General features: G+C 39.4%; 1 long non-coding RNA gene across 1 annotated transcript; it reads right to left on the bottom strand.

The window, feature by feature from the left end:
• Positions 1-3,091: 3,091 nt before the first annotated feature.
• On the bottom strand, positions 3,092-10,840 carry LOC132682121 (uncharacterized). Its single transcript, XR_009611483.3, has 3 exons — positions 7,688-10,840; positions 5,785-6,010; positions 3,092-3,335 (listed from the first exon to the last, which is right to left on the bottom strand). It is a non-coding gene; the product is annotated as an uncharacterized LOC132682121 (long non-coding RNA).
• Positions 10,841-14,811: the final 3,971 nt, after the last annotated feature.

Genomic DNA, 14,811 nt, shown 5'->3' with positions numbered 1-14,811 from the left:
TTGAATCTTGAGCCATGTGAAGGTTCAGGGTGTGGAAGAGGCACCAAGAGAGACATATAGGGGAACAGAATTGATGAATTCCAATTCACTAGATCTTGTACTTTGTGACTCAGTCTTTGAAAGGGAATGAATCAACATAGTACTATTGCTGCTATTTTTAGATGTCTACTAATGGTGATAGTACTAAAATCTATTTGTGATTAAAGCATTTGATCATTTGAATCATCACATAAATCATCTGACAGTCACAGAACTTTGATTTAGCAAATTGGAAGGGTAACTGGTATCCTTTTGTCTTTTTAGTTCCTGCTGAATTTGTACTTATGAAAAACATGGTCCATCCACCTGTGATGAGCTATTCTATTCTTCTCACGGGCACTAACCTCGTTCTTGTTTGGATTCAGTTGTTGTTGTTGTTGTTGTTGTTGTTTTATATATAAAACACTAAGATTAATTTAATATTCACTCTTGGGCTTTTCAAGTCTTAATAGAAGTAAAACTTGTTTTCATTGGCTTTTCCTTTACAGGTTCAAAAGACTGAATTACAGTTAAAAATGAGTGTTATACAAACAAGGCGCTCTGTGTGCAAACAACAAATCCAAGATTTCACTGCAGAGCAGGGAGCCTCCTCTTTTACAGAAAGAAGCATTTAACTGTTCAGAATGTTCCACGTCTCCACTGATAGGCTCAAGGCTCACCGACCCCACGGAAGTGCAGTGTTGCACAAATGTTTTTAAGTTAGTAATGATCTCTCCTCAGTTGTATCTCACCAGCTATGATCACCACGGTGCAAACCCACCGTTATAATTTGGTCAGACCTCCTCTGCATCCCTTCACCGAATAAAGTGTCCACCTTAGGCTCTTCCTTTTTGACGGCGCACACAAATTGTCTGAAACCTGGGTATGCTTCCTGCTCCCACTCCATCTTCTCTTAACTGCTTCATCTGAATGCATTTAATGACTGCGAGCAGGCTTACAACATGGCCGTCGTCATCAAGAAACATCTTCAGACACATAATGGATATCAGACGGAATATTTTTAAATGTAGAAGCCTCAGGTATTTAAGAACGTATTTGTACATCCTCTTACCCACTCCAATTAATACAAAATGAAGGGCTTGAGTGAATTTGTAATAGCAGCAGCCAACATTGAGAGCTTACCATATGCCAAGCACTTCATATATTTTAACTTGTTTAACCCTTACAACAAAATTCTGTGAGGCAGGTATTAGTATGCCCGTTTTACAGGTGGGGCAACTGAGTCTTAGGCCACTTAACTGACATGGCTGTGGTCATTCAGCCAGAAATTCGATTTGAGCTCCAGCTGTGTGGCTCCACAGCCCACACAGAACCCCTAGACTCCTCTGCCTCTGTACTTCTTCACAACACGTCATTTACTTGTAATTGATGGGTCCCTTGGGTTTCTCAAGGGTGAGCGTGCCGTTGGCATTTCATGGTTGTTCAGTGCCAAACTTAGCAGGATGTTTCATATTCCTAGCTCCTGGCATTGAATGTCAGTAGTTCCCTGCTGCACATCTCCCTTCTGTCCCTGAGAAACCAAAAGTGCCCTTGTACATTTCCAAAAACTTCCCAGTTAACAGTCTCCACTTGAGAATTATCAACTGAATTTACAATAAAAATAAATAAATACATACATTCTCTCTCTCTCTCTCCCCCATCTATCTCATCACCACTTTTCTAAAAGTTTCATAAGTTTTTATAAGTTTGTAACTTTTAAAAACTTTTATAGCTTTAGAGGCACCTGGGTGGCTCAGTCAGTTGAGTGACCGACTTTAGCTTGGGTCACGATCTCAACAGTTCGTGAGATCGAGCCCCACGTTGGGCTTGCTGCTGTCAGTGCAGAGCCCGCTTTGGATCCTCTGCTCCCCTCTCTCTGCCCATCCCCCTCATGTTCTCCCTCTCCCTCTCTTGCTCTCTCTCTCTCAAAAATAAATAAGCATTAAAAAAAAACTTTCGTAACTTTAAAAATACACCAACACAAAGGATCAGGTTATGAAAATTAGGTGATTTTTACAGGGGTTTGCAATGCTCTCGTTATTCATGAATAAACAATTTTGAGCCTGAAGGATCTTGGATAGTTTGACATTCATCATTAAGTGAGATAAACTCTACCGTTTACCCATTTGCCTGGCAAACTTTTTTTTTACAGTGCAAAGGTAAACTTGAGTTCGGCCTGGGCCAAATCTCAAAGTCATGCGTCTGAAAGTCATGATCGCCCCCCCACCCACCCATGTTTATTTTTGGCTATCAAACTTCAGACCATGAGGCAAATGCCTGTTGCCCTTTTATCAGAGCCAACACTTCCTCAAGGAGACTGTAACAAGTAAAAATATTGAGTAGAGTAAAAAAGAATGTTGGGGTTTTGTTATTTTCTGAGCTGTGCTCGTCCGCATTATGAGACTTTGCACAACTGGAGCTAAGTCTCCAAGGTCACCACACGATGCAACCACATTACAAGGCTGAAATGTGGACTTTCAACTCCATTTTTAAATGACTGCTTTCTTTCCTAAGGATGTTGTAACAAGGCTCTGAGCTAGGTAGGAGGAGGCATGCATTTACTTAAAAAGGAAAAAGGGTCAATTATAAGATGTAGCCTAAAATAGATACATTTAGGAGCTCCCCCACCCTTTCTTGGTTCACTTACTAAGACAGCCCACCAGTTTTAAACAAAATATTTTATCATCTTAGGTATTGTCAACAACGAGATAACAGTGTTCGGTTTTGTTCTGACCCTCTTTCGCCTATTCCATATCTGTTTTGCAACATGCCGGCAGAGCTGGATCAACATAGTAAATGAGATACTTTGATGTCCCCGAGGGCTTAAAATTTAGGCCTTTTATTATTAGAACTGTTTAATGATGATGTAGAGGTTTAAAATAAGAATTTCCCTTTGACAGCTATGAAATGACAGACAAACCTACATACTGTGGTATAGCCAAGTGTTGAAATACATACTAAAATTCAGATAAAATGAAAGCAACTCACAAAAAATGTTTTAGTAGTTTCTTGAAACCTGGTTTATTGACATCGCCTTGAAATATGTTTATACCTGAGAAAATAAGGCAGGGCATACTTTAAAACACAGTTTATTCATAATGTGAGTATACATTTTTACTTCATTAAAAAAAAAAAAATCTAACATGCCAGCCATTTTTACTTAACTTTGGCCATTTCCTTGAGAGAGGGTTGGAGGTGGTTAAGAGGAACAGGGCATTGCTAGCACTTTCCAGGCCCTTTTTGTGAAGGAATGTGGCCATCTTCAGTAACTAGAGTTCCTGGTGGCTTTGCTGCAATGGGAGTTTGCTCAGCTTGACCTGCGGAAGGGAGCAAACTATCAGATCTGAGCAGCTAATAGGTTTGAGAATTCTTTATGAAAGTGAAAATGGTACTCCTTAAAAGGAGTAAAAGGATTTTGTTGGATGCATTAGTGAGAAAAATGAAGGGCACTTGAACTTCATTTTTTTTTTTATCTGTAAAGATCCAATGGATTAAAGAGAGATGTGCTTTCGACTTGAGTTCTTTTCAGAAGAGATAGGAAATATCTTTCCAATGTTGATATTGTTATGCCTAAACAAATTCTCCTTCACAGCTGAGATTGGCTTCCAGCAGTGAGAATATTGCCAATGGAGCGATAATATTGCAGCACGAGCCATAGGCCAGAGCGGGACATGTGCTACCTTGGAGTTGGGGTGAGGGTTCCAGCATGGAACTGGAAGAGGTGCAATTAGGCTAGATGAAATAATTTGTTAAAAAGTTTATTTATTTATTTTGAGAGAGAGAGAGAGAGAGCACGCGTGGGAGTGTGAGTGGGGCAGGGGCAGAGAGGGGGGAGAGAATCACAGCTCTGTGCCGTCCATCTCACAAGCTGTGAGATCATGACCTGAGCTGAGGTCAAGAGTCAGACGCTTAACCAACTGAGCCACGCAGGCGCCCTGGATGAAATAATTTAAAGAAGAGAAAGACTTGCATACTACAGGCTTAACTATATGTGATGGGATAGACTCAAGCAAAGGGAAAAGTAAGCAAGAAAAAGGCAAAAGAAAAAACCATGTACATGCTCCCTGGCAGAACTATGGTAGTTAAAAACTGCAATTTGCAGATATATGTACGTATACACACGGACATATACATATATAAAGTTAGGTGCATAACTGAGTTAAGTATTTTGGTAATTACAGACGAAACAAAGGCAAACTTTGTAATCAAGGGGCAGTTTGGGTTCAGATTTTATAAATTCGGCTACATTCATTTAATTATTCATTTCTCTATACTACAATGCTTTTATTTTCTTGGGTTGTACTTTGAAGAGGAACCTTGAACCAAATACATCTATTTACATCCACAATACATGTATTAACGTCAAAAGTCACAACACTGCTACATGAAAGACAAAGAGGCTAAGTCATATTCACAGGACAATCACGTGTTTAGGGTACAGAGCAGAGGAATCTGATCCACCTTTGAATTGTAGCCCCTCAGTCCCTGTTTGGGACACTTAAGAATCTCTCTGATGTCTCCTTTCCATGTGATTTCCCCTTACTGGAGTATTAGCGTCTCAGAGTTGTTGTAAAGATTGTGAAATACAAGTATTTGTAAAGCACTAAGCATAATGACTCCTAGATGGACTTTTAAAAAGGCTAGATTCCCTTCCTTTTATTACACACACACACACACACACACACACACACACACACACACACATACACACCCCTCTAACATTTAGTTCATTTTAAAGAAAGTTTTTAGGCAATGGTTTATGTGAACTTTTTTTTTTCCTACTCATTTCAAAACAATTTACATAGTAATAGTCCAGTATAACACAGTAATGGATTGTGCTTGAGCTTTTTGTGTTATCATGGGATTGACCAGTACATACATGATATTTCCTATAGATGAGGCAGATGTTAACTTTAGGTATTTTTATATCTATGAAATTCTACTAATACTTTTCATGTTAAAAATGGTTAATTTTCTTATAAAATACATATTTTTCTTTTTTTTTTTTCTTCTTGTTGCTTCACAAAATGAAGTACCTCACATAAAACTTCTGGTATTGCCAGTCTAACGGCAGTGCTTATTACAAACTAGAAATTCTTACAACTGAAGTCAGAAACCCAGTGATTCCCACAGATACATCTTTTGAACGTCAAGGTCTTTACTTAACAATGAATATATGAATAATATGAATGGATATTTGTGGTAGATTTAATGGTTCAATAGATATTTTCTCAACCTATCACTAATTTGAACATGATTTAGTTATGATAAAAACTACTTTCTCTCTCTCTCTCTCTCTAAGTAGGCTCCATGCCCAATGTGGGGCTTGAACTCACACCCTGAGTTCAAGAGTCGCATTCTCTGTCTACCAACAGAGCCAGACAGGCGCCCCATGATATAAAGTTCTTTTAATGATAATTAAATACAATAAATATTTTCCAACTCAGAGAGAAAGTGTCATTTGCATTTCAGATTTTTGAGACTATTGACCATTGTCCAGAATGATGATCTGGTTACTCAAATGAATTTTTAAAAGTTGCCATACCAATATTTTAGTGCCAAATGGAAGTTTAGTAAAAATTTGTTTTTCTACTAAAACTTATTTTATTACCACACTAGATTCTTTACACGTATAAAAACACTTCTTTATAATTACTACGGAAGAAATCTGGAGGCGTCACCGCTGGTTTCATTTTTTTCAGAGTAAGAGCTACCAATTTTTCAGCGTCTACTGGGGGCCAAGTGCATGCCAAGCACCGCACTTACCTTCTTCTTAATCTTGGCAACAGTCCTGCAGTGATAAAGACTCCTGGTTGCCCTCCCAACACACAGTGCAGCCACTATGCAGGTAAGAGGGGCCAAGTAACACAGCTGGCCAATCAGATCGACGAGGAAATTATTAAGTGGGGTGCCAGAAAATCTCTTTTCAAAGCAAGTCCAGATCAGCTGACATGCTTTCTTTTCTTCTTCCATTTCTTCTGCCAATGCAAACCTACAATATTTGAGGTGAAATAGCTAACTGCCAGGTAACAAGAATGCATTAAGATGGGCTGGACAAGAAAACAGAGAATGCCTCACGTTCTTAATGACGTTCTAAAACTTAGAGGGGACAAATGAGGCCCGCCTGGACTGTCTTCCACTGGTATATGTGATAAAAATAACCCTTGTTTTTCAGGTTTCTTATTTATGGATGAATGCACTTCTCAACCAATTCACCTGCAAAGAAAACATTGACCTTTCCGTGTCTGAGAGGAGGCAACCAAGCTGGTAGAAAATAGGATAATAATTGGATGCTCAGGCATCAGAATCATTAATGATCTGATTCAAAAGTGCTTTGAGAACTTTGGATTAAAAGTGCTGTATAGCATAGGAGAGATACAAACATGTCCCTTCATTTTAATAAATTTTTTACCTTGGACAAGTGTCTTTGACCCTAGTCCTCAGTTTACTTATCTTTAATACAAGAAAATTGTGCCCGATTATGTCTAAGACCCCTTAAAGACAGAACTATTAAAATGCTGTACATATTGGCCTATAAAAAAACAACAGCAACAATCTGGCCCTCAAAAGCATGATTCCAGGCAGTCTTATGAATGCTAGTGAGCTATTAGTGTTCACAATGCAAAACTGAACACCTAAGAGTCATGCTATCCCTAAGATTTAGAGGAATAGCCTAATCGAACAGGTAGCATTATACTCTGTACGGAGGTTTCACAGAAAAGTGCTGAAAGGAGTCACTAAAAGAACATGGACTCCCATCTTGAATTTTGCTTTTCTAGACAGATTGTGCTTTTTTAGAAAGAAGGAACGAAAGTGCTCTACAAGTACAATACAGATAGAGTAAAAGCGTTCTCATCCAACACTGGTACTGTTGGTGAATTGAAAAAGTACAGAAAAGGGGCACCTGGGTGGCTCAGTCGGTTGAGCATCCGACTTCGGCTCAGGTCGTGATTTCTCAGTCTCTGAGTTCGAGCCCCGTGTCGGGCTCTGTGCTGACAGCTCAGAGCCCGGAGCCTGCTTCTGATTCTGGGTCTCCCTCTCTCTCTGCCCCTCTCCTGCTCACACTCTGTCTCTCTCTCAAAAATAAATAAACATTAAAAAAAAATTTTTAAAGAAAAAGCACAGAAAAGAAAAACGATGCTACATACCTTCAACTTTTAATTTTAACCTGAACTACGTTTCATTTGTCAATCTTTTGAAATGCAAAATATTTGTAGATTTTTACGTTTTCTGGGCTTTTGTAGTTTCCATGCTTGCATCCCATTTGATAGCAATTTCTTCAGTGACTTGTTTACATTCCATTGGTTTATACAATATTGAATTAATTAACAGGATTATAACGACAAGTTCAACTGGTATACAGGGTCTTGAGGGAAGAAGCCTGGAGCTTGCAAGGAGAGTGGAAGTTCACAATTATATTAAAGGGAATTCTACTACTTTTGAGTATATACCATACTGTGGGCATGTTTTAAAGAGGGAACAAGGAGCATCATTTAATCTGGCAAATTAAGTGGATGTCATGAGAGTTCCTATGTGCCCATCAGCAATGATAGATACTGCATGATAACAGGTTAAGATATTTTACTCACCGTTTTAGAACATGGGTCTGTGGAGACTAGTGAACTAAATATTAAAATGACATTCTCACTAATATCCTAGAAGCTCTCACCCCTTTATCCTTTCCATCTTCTTCCTAGGAGCAAATTCTTCCCTTGTAAGAGATTTTGTTGATGGGTCTCCCTGTCGTTTTCCTTTGTGCCCGAGTCTCCACCTTGGTTTCACGCCAGGTGTCCCGGTTCTTCATCTTCGCAGGGGGTGGAGCTCCATCCCCAAGCACCAATTCCCACCGAGGGGTCAACGATAACTCCTTCCAGACTTTCCCGGAATTATGCCTCTGAAATCAGATCCAGGTTCTCGTGCTCTTCTGCTTTGTGACTTTGAACTATGTTCATTAATATTACTTGGTCTCCTGATTCCTTTTCTGAAAAAGTAATAACACTTAGCTGGCAGGTTTGTTAGAAGATTAAATGATCATGGGGAGCTCTAGCAGAGTGCCTGGCACAAGCAGGCAATGAAATGTTTGTTTTCTTCCCATTTCCTCGACGCCAGTAACATTTGGTCTTTACCTATTCGCATCACTCTCCTGACTCTAAGCTCTGACCACTTACAGGAATGTTGGTTGAATTTTTCCGAGCTTGATCACCTGCCTGTCAGAATCTTTGCCCACTGAGAGTCCAGATGATCTGCTTGCTTGTCCATACTGTTCCCTATTTTTTAAGGGTATTTTTTTTTAAGTTTATTTATTTTGAGAGAGAGTGCGTATGAGAGTGCATGCACTGGAGGGGCAGAGAGACAGGGAGAGAAGAGAGAATCCCAAGGAGAGCGGAGCCTGGTGCAGGGCTTGAACTCAGGAACACTGGGATCATGACCTGAGTCGAAATCAAGAGTCCAATGCTTAACCGACTAAGCCATCCAGGCGCCCCATTCTATACGGTCCCCTATTAGCACTAAAGGGATTTCCCTGGAGCATTCAGCTTAGCCTGGGTGTCACTGGTCAGAGTGGGTGGCCATCCGTTTCCCACAATTCGCTCAGCAAACATCCTTTCCGCCTCTGAATTTCTCTGTAATTCTTCTTCTGTCATTTGACATACACACGTTAAACCTTTAGTACTAGGTACTGGCGTGTTAGGCAGGGTTCTCCAGAGAAACAGAACCAAGAGAAACAGGAGAGAAAGAGACACAGAGACAGAGAGAGAGAGAGCATAAAAAATTGGCTCACGTAATTATGGAGGTAGAGGAGTCCTGAGACCAGCAGCTGGCACACTGGAGACCCCGGGGAGCTGATGGCATACTTCCAGTCCTCCACTCAGCAAGCTCAGGACCCAAGAAGAGTCCGTGTTTCGGTGCTGAGTCTGACCGAAGGTAGGAAAGGACCAAAGTCCCAGCTGGATGCAGTCAGGCAGGAGGAGTGCCCTTTTACTCATGGGAGGGTAAGTCTCTGTTCAGTCAGGTCTTCCATTGGCTGAAGGCTACCTACTCTAACGAGGGCCACCTGCTTTACTTAATCTAGCCATTCAGATGTTAACATTATTCAAAACATCCTCACGGACACACCCAGAATAACATTTGACCAAATTTCTGGGCACCCCGTGACCCAATCAAGTTGACACAAAAAATTAACCATGGTACAAGGCACTGTGCTGGGCATTGTTCGTATTCTTGTCATTATTTCTGGTCTCAGAGAAGTCAGTACCCCTTCTTTCACATCCCAATGTTCCCACCTATGCTCTTGACCCTGTCTTTCCTGACCCTGAGACCCACCACACCTCTTTCACACCTTCAGTTTTCCTCTGCTCTTTTTTTGTCTTTTTTAAAATAATTTTTTAATGTTTACATTTGAGAAAGAGAGAGAGCACGAGTGGAGGATGGGCAAAGAGATGGAGACAGAATCTGAAGCAGGCTCCAGTTCTGAGCCTGATGCGGGGCTTGAACCACAAGCTGTGAGATCATGACTTGACCTGAAGCCGGACGCTTAACCCACTGAGCCACCCAGGCATCCCTTTTTTCTGTCTTTTTTAACAAATGTTTGGGTGCCTGGGTGACTCAGTCGGTTAAGCGTCTGACTCTTGATTTCAGCTCAGGTCATGATCTTGCAAGTTTCGTGGGTTTGAGCCCCACATCAGCTCTGTGCTAATGGCTGACAGCACAGAGCCTGCTTGGGATTCTCCCTTTCTCCCTCGCTCCTTGCCCCTTCCCCGCTCATGCTCTCTCTGTCTCTCTCAAGATAAATCAACCTAAGTAAATGTGTATTTATTTATTTTGAGAGAGTGTGGGGGAGGGGCAGAAACAGAGGGAGAGAAGGAGAATCCCAAGCACGTTCCTTGCTGTTAGCGCAGAGCCCAACGTGGCACTCAGGGCTCAATTTCACGAACTTTGAAATCATGACCTGAGCCAAAATCAAGAGATGGTCAACGGACTGAGCCATCCAGGCGCCCCTCCTCTGCTTTTTACCTAAAAACATGTTTGGGTTTTTCCTTTACCTTAAAATAAAGGTTCTCTTTGGTCCTTTGAGCTACCTACCACCCCATCTCCTTTTTTTTAGTGCAAAAAGAGTTTATATTTTCTGCCTTCTATTGACTGAAATCCCTAGTGATCTAATTTACCCTATTTCTCCTGTGTCCATATTCCTCTAACAAGACCCTTATAAAAGCCAACAATGGCTTTCTCAAACCTGACAGTTTTTGTTCAGCCTCTACTTTATTTGATATTTCAGTAACTTTTGAAAATGCAGTCTCCTTTCTGAAATTCTCTTTCCTTTGGCCAAATTGGTACCTGGTCGTCCATCTTTTTTCCTGCTAAGCGTTTGCTTCTCTTTCTTGGCCTGTCCTCTTAGGTAAATGCTCCTCATAGCACTTTTTAACTTTTTTTGGCATTTATCAAATTCCACTCCCTGTTTTAATTATTTCCATAGTACAGGTTTAAAAGGGAAACACCTAGGGGCGCCTGGATGGTTCAGGTGGTTAAGCAACCGATTCTTGGTTTCTGCTCAGGTCATGATCTCACGGTTCATGGTTTGTGGGTTCAAGCCCCACATCAGGTTTTGTACTGGCAGTGCAGGGCCTGCTTGGGATTCTGTCTCTCCCCTTCTCTCTCTGCCCCTCCCCTGCTCATGCATTGTCTCAAAATCAATAAACTTAAAAAATAAATAAAAGGGTAACATCTAGTCCTACCACTTCTTATTCCTCTTCCCTGCTTTTTCTGCAGAGCATTTATAAATATATGATGTAATCTATAATTTACGTATATATTGTTTCTCTTTCTCCTTCCCCACCACAAGGGCAGGGATTTGGGACTATTTGTTCACTAATGTATCTCAAAAATCCAGAGCAGTAGGTAGTGTTCAAATAATAGTTGTTGAAATATTACAAAGATTTAGGTATAGGGCTGTTTAATGCATCATTATTTATAAAAGTAAAACATCTGGACATAAACAAAATATCTACTAATAAGAGGAAAGTTAAGTCATGATATAGCCATGGCATGGGATAGTCTACATTTATTAAAAGTAATATTTAAAAATGATTGCATGAAAAATGCTCACATTATATTAAGTAGAAAAAAAGCAAAACAGGAAGCATATTAAAAAGCATATTAAAGCATATTAAAAAGACCCCAATTTAATATATAAAGGAGATATATACTAAAATGTTACCAGTGGCTCTGTCCAGGTAGTGAGATTAAAGTGATTTTTATTTTTCTATTATTTTCGTATTTGGTACATTTTTGACACATTCTTTTAAATGAAATGTGAAGATAGAAAATTGTAAAGCTTTGAAGAAAAAAGTGCTTTTTCATTCAGTTGCTATATTCTATTCTTCTAACTGGTCTGAACTCACTTCAATTAGAGATACAATTTGCACTTATCTTTTGGCACTGATTGTATTTTGCCTACTATTATATATCTTTATGTCTTCTATTAGGCTCTATACTTTCTAAAGTCAGAGAGCATGTCTTATTTATAATTTTCAATGCCTACAACACCTGTCTACATTCAATAACTGAAAGAAAAGATATTTAAAATGTTTTAAAAGCTGGGAATAATACATAGTGTTAGTTGCTTAGGGAAACCATTAAATTATGTAATTTTTAAATATTGCTCTGATGTACTTCGTGACTGCCTTCAAAACACTAAGGTTTAAAGCTATAATAGGACAAGCATTTTAAGGGTTTGGCCTACCTCTCTGTTGCTTTTATTTACATACATATTTTTTAGTTGTTGGTACATTACATGAAAACTTTTGATTCTGGAGTAAATTTGGGCATGCCCATAGACTTCAGGGGCTGACACATTAAGTTAGTTAGGCTAGGTTGGTAAAACAAAGAAAGAATGTTACAAATGGATCCAAAACACATGGCTCAAACACAAGTTTATTTCTTGCTCTTAAGGGTGGGTGTTCTTCCTTGGCAGGCAGGTTTTCTCCACACATTTAGAGTCACAGTGCCTTCCATTTTATGCCTTCCCAGGTTGTACGTGGCCACTGGATGCCAGCTGTATTTACTAATCTCTGACTCTGGTACTTAGGTTGTAAGTTCAGTGAAGTCATAGAATTGCCAGATTCAGCAAAATAAAAATACAGGACACCAGTTAAATATGAATTTCAGATAGACAACACATAATTTTTTCCTGTATGTTCCAGATAACATTTGTAATTCCATGTTCCATGTAATTTGTAATAATATGTCAAATTACTAAATTTGTAATATCACTAAACAGTTATGCATTATCTGAAATTCTGAGTTAATTGTGAGTCCTGGATTTATCTGGCAACTCTATGAGGGTAGGGATTAGGTCTATCTCATTTAGCACTGAATCCCCAGAATCTAAAACAGTACCTATTGACCTGAAGACAAGTGAGTGTCTCAATAATATTTCATGAATAATTGAACCTATGTCAGCAAAGAATACTTATCAGAATACTGCTATTAATAAGAATATAATTATCAGCAAATCATTATTAATTACACTTGTTATCAATAACAATACTTATTAAGCATCAGCAAAGAAAACTAACCAGCAGATAAGACTTTAATATGTATTAGCATTTCAAACCACAAATGTTTTCCTCAACTTCAGTAAAGTAAATGGATAAACTCTGGCTTCCCCTAGAGATTGGCTCAGCTCTCTCTCTCCTTTCTTTCAGGTCTCTGCTCAAATGTCATTTTCTTAATGAGGTCTTTTCTGCTCTCCATATCTAAAACCACAACACTCCTCCCTCTGCATCACTCTTTTCCTTTCCTGCTTTATTCCTCCTCCTTAGCACATGGAGTACACTTGGCATAGGGTTACTCATTGACCTTGTTTATTGCCTACCTCTCCCACTAGAATGTAAACTTCATAAGGACAGGCATTTTCCTGTGCTTTATTCACTGCTAAATTCCCAGCTCCCGCACATACTAGAGAGGTATTTGTTGAACAAATGACTGAGAAAACACCATTGGTTATTATTGGAATCTATAGTTATAGTTTGATGATATTCACTTTACATGACACAAGATGGATTGAATGTCAAGATAGATGATTCTGCCTGCATCCACTCAGTTCACCAAGTTCTGTCAATTCCAGCACCTCAATGTCTTTTGGACCCTCTCCTTTCTTTCCTGGTGCCACTTCCCCAGGAGTAGTGAGGCAGAAATTGCCTCACCGGTCTCCTTGCCATGGTCTTTCCGTTCTAATCATTCCTTTCCAACTGTTTACTGAAGTCATCTTTCTAAAATGAGAATGTGATTATATCACTCCCTTCCCCCCAAACTTGGTTTCCCTATCACCCAAAGATGAAATTCAAAAGTTCCTAGTTGGACATGAAACCCTCTCAGAGGGTTAATACGTATTAGCATTTCAAACCACAAATGTTTTCCTCAACTTCAGTAAAGTAAATGGATAAACTCTGGCTTCCCCTAGAGATCGGCTCAGCTCTGTCTCTCCTTTCTTTCAGGTCTGGCCTCAATTCCACCACACGTCCACACACATGTCCCATTCCCATATGATTTCTGAGTGCATATCACTTCCTTTGTGAGATCAGCTGCTCTATCCCCAGTGCTCACAGAGCTCTTTGTGTATTCTAACGATGCTTATTTTAAGAGCTACCAGCACTAAATGGTATCTTCCCGATTCTAAAATGTACATTTCTTTCTACTTTAACATCTCTAAAATTGGAAGCCAACTTGCAATAATGGCATCTTACAATGCTGTCACCAGAAGGCAGTTGTGATGTAGCTGTACATGTGCAAAATTCATGGTTATTCCTGGTGGCAGGCCTAGGCAATTGCAAACCCTAGACATTTCAGTCAACCAACCATTTAGAGAGAGGATATAAATCCTGATTGTGGTCTGAAAACTTTTTCACTGACATCTTCTAGTTGGATCAAGAAAGCATGAGTATCAAAACTTGTAGAATAAAAGCCTATGGTTTGGAAGAAAATACTGAAGACAATAGTGGAGTATTCTTTTATAACATGTTCCATTGTTAAAGCTCCTGGTTGGTAGAATTCCATATATTGTGGAAAAATTCTAATCGATAAAAAAGCCATTGTGTCATAGTTTAATTAGCACCTTTTTCTTTCAGTGTTCCAAAAATAATGGCATTTCTTAGAACCCGTGGCGTCTCAGAATTGGTGAAATATGGTGTGTAACCTTGCATTTTCAAACCAATCCTCTTAAGACAGGTCTTATTATCATGCTTGGTGTTTGCTGACTTATCATAATAGTGCAGTCTCATTATGCTGGTCTGTCTTCTGTCTTTCCATTAGATTACAAACTCTATGACCTACCATAGTGCCTGTCACATAGTAGGGATGCAATTAACATTAATTGAAAGAATTACAGCAATGGTCATGCTCTTTAGCTGGAGAAACTGCTCCACTGTGATTCTAATTCTCAATTTGGTTGTGTCTATTTCCAGGACTGATCTTGAATCCTCTGAGCCATCAACTGTTACTGTGAAATACTGCTTGTTGGAAAGGTTTAATTTCCTCTTCAGAAGTAGTCCCTTAGTAGCATTTTTTTCCCTTGAGGATTGATTAGGATGACCAAAATTAAATCTCTTTATATATGTAATATCCAAATACATTCTGCTGTCTAGTTTCACATCTCAATTTTTATGCTTATTACTTCTTGGTTTTGCGTGTGTGTGTGTGTGTGTGTGTGTGTGTTTTCTTTTCTTTTTTAATGTTCTCAACCTGTCAACATCATTGACTACTGTGATCTCAAAGAGTAAAGCAGAGAGCTGAGAAAAT

Source organism: Panthera onca, chromosome A1 (assembly GCF_046562875.1).
Source record: "Panthera onca isolate mPanOnc1 chromosome A1, mPanOnc1 haplotype 2, whole genome shotgun sequence".
NCBI classification, from domain to species: Eukaryota; Metazoa; Chordata; class Mammalia; order Carnivora; family Felidae; genus Panthera; species Panthera onca.
This window is presented reverse-complemented; position numbering and strand designations above follow the sequence as displayed.